We start from the raw sequence: 5,588 nt of genomic DNA on the forward strand, positions 1-5,588 counted from the left end.
TTCTTAAGAATATAATAGTCTGTCCTGGGCTGTCTTGCAGAACTTAAAAATAATTCATGGTGTTTTGAATCTGTTGATGTATTTATTTGCACTCCTGTAGTAATTTACAGTCATGAAAGCTAAATTGTGACTTAACTTTTTTCCTCTCCCAGTAGGCTTTTACAGATGTATTGACCAGATGTCCTGGAAGTGCCCCCTGATGCAGACCCAGTGTAAGAACATGCTGGCACTGTTTCGTGTGTTTAGGCTTGACACAGTATTTGCTTTTAGTGATATTTAATCTAATCTAAATCTCATCACGTTTTTAAACAGTGTTTGGTAGCCACCCATGCACCTTGACACAGCCCCCAGCAGTGGGCACCCATGGGGATGGACCCAGGAGTGGAGGATGACCCAATAGGGTGAGCTGCTGAGACAATATCACACATATAGATAATTGTTTTAAGTGTATGGGAAATAACTAAATGTTTGTTTACATTGCACAGATGAAAATTCAGCCCACTCACTATTGACACCAGTCATACAAATGTATTGACCAGATGTCCTTGAAGTGCCCCCTGACACAGACCCAGTGCCAGTATACATGCTGGCACTGTTTCAGTTGCTTAGGCCAGGGGTTCCAAAACTTCAGCATGGAAAGGACCCCAATATACCAATAGAGTCTGGCCTAGGCCCCCCTTACATGTTTCATGCCACACTATTTTTTTCTGTGCGCCCCTTTTATAACCATTGTTTAGGTCTGTAAGTCAATGGCCCCTTCAGGATATATAAAATAATAATAAAGATAGTAATGTTCATAGATGCACAGAATCATGACAATGCAGTTCTTTACTGTAGGAAATATATATTTTTCCTTATTTTTACTTTATGTTGATGTACTCGGTTATTCAATTTATTACATTATTTTAATTAGCTTTTCCTGCCAAGCTGCTGCGGTCACCCTAGCACCCTCTTGCGGCCCCGCAGGGGTCCCTGACCCCCACTTTGAAAACCACTGGTTTAGGCTATGCAAGGTTTGAGACAGTATTTGTTTTTAGTGATATGTCATAAATATTTTGTGTGATATTTATTCTCATCTAAATCTCATCTCATGTTTTTGAACAGTGGTGGGTAGCCACCCATGCACGTTGACACAGCCAGCAGCGAGTACCCAGGGCGATGGACCCAGAAGTGGAGGATGATCCAATAGGGTGAGTTGCTGAGCTAATGTCACACACATACACTCACCTGCCACTATATTAGGAACACCCGTTACAACTGTTCATTGAGGCAAATTTCTCATCAGCCAATCACATGGTGGCAACTCAATGCATTTGTGCATGTAGACATGGTTGAGATGGATGATCTGATGTAGTTCAAACCGAGCATCATAATGGAGAAGAAAGGTTAATTAAATGACTTTGAACATGGCATGACTGTTGGTGCTGAAAGGGTTTGATTTGAGTATTTCATAAAAGACTGATCTACTGGGATATTCACACTTAACCATCTCTATTGTTTACAGAATGGTACTGTAAAGGGAAAAAATGCAGTGAGCAGCGATTCTGTAGTCAAAAATGCCTTGATGGCAAAGGTCTGAGGAGAATTGCCAGACTGGTTTGAGCTGATACAAAAGCAAAATTAAGTCAGATAACCCCACATTACAACCGAGGTATGCATAAGAGAATCCCTGATTACACAGCACATTCAACCTTGAGGGAAATGGGCTATAGCAGCAGAAAACCACATTTGGTGCCACTCCTGTCAGTTAAGAACAGGAAAATGAGGCAACAATTTGGACAGGCTCACCATAAACGACACTAAAAGATCGCAAAAATGTTGCCTCAGGGTCAACATGGGTCAACTCTGCCTTACATCAACATTTCAGGCTGGAGATATAATGGCATAAGGATATTTTCTTAGCACAATTTTGGCCAATTAGTACCAATTTGTCTTTGTTGGAATGCCACAGCCTACCCGAGTATTGTTTCAGGCAGTTCTGAAGGCAAAAGGGGTCCAACCCAGCACTAGAGAGGTGTTCCTAGGACCTAATGAAGTGGCCAGTGAGTGTAGATAAATGTTTTAGGTGTACGGGAAATCATTAAATGTTTGTTTAAATTGTACAGATGAAAATTCAGCTGACTCACTGTTCACACCAATTGGGGAACAAGAAAGGCTAGGCAACCCCATCTTTTGACAACAGCCTCCACCATTCTATTCTAAAAATGTCAATAATATACGTGCATATCTGCTATATAACAATGTATTTGTTTTAAAAGATTATGTGGGACATGTTTTTTTTTAAACAAATGCATATTTATCCTTTCTATCTGTAAATAATCTTGAACATATACTGAGTGTATGACAATCAAACTGCATTACTTAATTGCACAATTGCATTATTCCAAAAGCACCTATGACTGTATGGCTACTTTATGACAGCATTTAGATATTTGTGACTATTATATTGTAAGTTACATTTTAATGGGATTTTGTCCAAAGAAGTGCTTATTAATCTTTTAGTTGCTAAATACTTTGCCTAAAATTATTGTCTACACGTTAAGACTGTTTTAACTAATGACTGTGTGGGCTCCGCCCCGCCTGCCTATGCTTTGTTTCGCAACAGAGTGCTGGAGCGATAGGGGGCCAATCATCTCTAATTGAGAGCCTTATAAAGACTCTGGGCGGCTCCGACTCACTCTCTCTCTCTGGAATCTGGCTTCTTCAGACCACAGCCCTGATGGCCACACTGAGAATGCAGACGATGGTGGTGGAATTAATGTAAGCACTATTTACTGTCTTAACACTTGTAAAAATCCATCAATATTGGTGTGTCTATGTATCCTGACGGACTTGTGCTTTGTCCGAATGAATGAGCGCCAATGCCAGTCCAGTTGTTTCTGTGTTTTACTATCTCACCAAAAGAACTTCATTCAAGATGTCTTTAATTTTTACACAACAGAACCTGGATCAGGAGTCCTCTGACAGCAGATCTGAATGGGCACCTGATGGTGAAGACATTACAGTAAGTAGGCCTACAATTAACTTTTGACAGGGATAGCTGGTGTCCTCAGTTGATCTGTGCGCTTTGCGGACACTTGATAATATTGAATATGTACATTCCTCCTTTTGCAAGGGAGTCCTATTGGGAGTCCTCTTTATTGATAAATAGTGTTGGGAAATTCTGTGGAAAATGGACGATAATACATTGCATTACATTACACTTTAATCAAAATTGTAGTGTGGGGATAGATGCTTTCCTCAAGAGCTCTTCAGCCATGGAGGGAGGCAGGAGTTGGTAAGAGTAGGTACTGAATCTGTAACCCTGTGATCTACAGTCCAACGCCCTAACCATGGCTGCCCCTATATGGGGCAGTGGCCTAGTGGTTAGAGAGTTGGTCTTTCAATCTAGGGGTTGCCGGTTCAAATCCCCCCTGACCTCTCCCTACATCTACATCCATGGCTGAAGTGCCCTTTAGCAAGGCACCTAACCCCACATTGCTCCAGGGACTGTAACCAATACCCTGAAAAATAATAGTTGTAAGTCGCTTTGAATAAATGAAAGGGTCAGCTAAGTGCAATGTAATGTAAAATGGAGTTAGTAGTGGAGAGTGGTGTGTCTGGATTTCCATTCCTTTTTTCTTTTTTTAACTGAAAATGTCTTTGCCTTTGTCTTTGTCTTTGCTCCACAGTGTGAGGAAAAGACACATACTAGAGGGAGTCGAGGACTTGGCTGGCCTACAAAATGTCACTAAGGGATGCAACTGACAGCTGAAGTAGGATCTTTTTTGTTTTTTGGCCATGACAATGCTTTGACAGTTGATAATAAACTGATAATTACGATACTATGTGCACACCATTGTTTTTATGGGTTTTTTTTAAATAATAAAATGGATGTACTCATCGAAACCACTTGGTGATGTTTTATTGATTGTTAACCACATTATACTTGTAATAGATATGAATGCAAAGTTGATTAGAGCTTTGGCCTCAATTGCTATGTGGAAAATATTGCTCCATGTCTCCATTACGGAGAAATCTGATTATTTTGCAGGATTAACTCGTGCAAAAATGTCCAATAAAATTGTGGCGACAATATTACACATGATATAATGGAGAGAATCCTTCCAATTGAAATGAGGAAAGTTCCTTGATTTATTTGTAATTTGACATATTTTATTCATGCAAAAATGTCCAATAAAATTGAGGCGACAATATTACACGTGATATAATGGAGGGAATCCTTCCAATTGAAATGAGGAAAGTTCCTTGATTTATTTGAAATTTGTCATAATTTATTCATGCAAAAATGTCCAATAAAATTGAGGCGACAATATTACACGTGATATAATTGAGGGAATACTTCCAATTGAAATGAGGAAATTTCCTTGATTTTTTCAGAATTTTGCCTGATTTATTCAAGGACACAGGGAAAAGTGCACAATTATTTAACGTTATTTTGCAAAGAATATTTAGATTATTTGCTTAATAATAACGTGGGGAAAATTTTGTTTAATATTTTTACGCGTAATAAATCGCCTCAATTTTTTTATGCATTTCCATTGTGTCTCTTTTTACAGTGTTCACGGGCTCGGGACCTCTCGAGACAGCTGACGACACTGCTCACATGACAACCGAGTTCTGGAGTTTGTCGCATGAACGCCACTGATCCCGGAATCATGCCTGTTTTGTTTTGGTCCTCTTTTCTTTTTTTCACCTCCACTTGAGCCTCCACATCCACGACATATCATTTTAGCTGAAGTAAGCTAAATTAAATAGTCAGAGACCAGCATTACTGACATATGTACATCTGCAATTGAATGACATTAACTGGTGTTGTTGATAGTGATTACAAGATGATATTTAGCATTTATGATACTGTTTACATGCCATTTGCATGCATGGGCGCCACGTTGATGATGCGTGTGTCGTCACACCAAACACAAGCTCGGGAACTCGTTGTTGTATACTTCCGTCTGAGACCAACCTCGATAATTATCGATCTGACATTGCGTCACCAAATGTTCACACCCACTTTCCCGAGGTTTTAGGTCGGCTTTCTTGGGATTCTCGACTTTTTGAACGAGCCATAAGAGCCAGTCCTCAAACAACATGAGTGTGTGACCTCACCAATGTGCTTTGGGAAGAATGGCAAAACAATTGAAGAGCTCTTTTCCAAAATGAGATATATCCATTTCATAGAATGTTGGGAAATTGACATTTTTGTATTGGGCATTCCATTGAATTGCATTGCAAAATGAATTTTATAGAGGTTTAAAAGGTATGTTCTCAAAACATTTGAACAGCAAGAATTCACACATAGATGATAGGACTTCTTAACAGTCAATTCCAATATTAAAATGCAAAAAGTCAAAAATGGTGGATATAGCGTTTTGGAAAAGAGCTCTTCAATTCTATAAACGCACTCCTCATACTTTTGAACAGCCTTCCCAGTTGAATTGAAGCTGTAATAGCAGCACAAGGCAGACCGATATCACATTGAACCCTATGGGTTAGAAATACGCCAAGTTGAGCGCATACCTTTGGTAATATAGTGTATAATCTTAGTGTGCTGTCCAAATTCACCAATCTTTCGTTTGCTTGGAACT

At 39.4% G+C, this 5,588-nt stretch overlaps 1 long non-coding RNA gene across 2 annotated transcripts; it reads left to right on the top strand.

Annotated features, from left to right (window-relative positions):
* Window positions 1-336: 336 nt before the first annotated feature.
* LOC134442719 (uncharacterized) lies at window positions 337-3,824 on the top strand. Of its 2 annotated transcripts, XR_010033455.1 has the most exons (6): window positions 342-401; window positions 914-1,013; window positions 1,105-1,190; window positions 2,606-2,760; window positions 2,942-3,004; window positions 3,672-3,824. It is a non-coding gene; the product is annotated as an uncharacterized LOC134442719 (long non-coding RNA). The 2 variants fall into 2 exon arrangements; XR_010033456.1 differs by lacking the exon at window positions 914-1,013 and having other exon boundaries at window positions 337-401.
* The last annotated feature ends 1,764 nt before the right edge of the window (window positions 3,825-5,588 follow it).

Source organism: Engraulis encrasicolus, unplaced genomic scaffold (assembly GCF_034702125.1).
Source record: "Engraulis encrasicolus isolate BLACKSEA-1 unplaced genomic scaffold, IST_EnEncr_1.0 scaffold_228_np1212, whole genome shotgun sequence".
Taxonomy (NCBI): domain Eukaryota; kingdom Metazoa; phylum Chordata; class Actinopteri; order Clupeiformes; family Engraulidae; genus Engraulis; species Engraulis encrasicolus.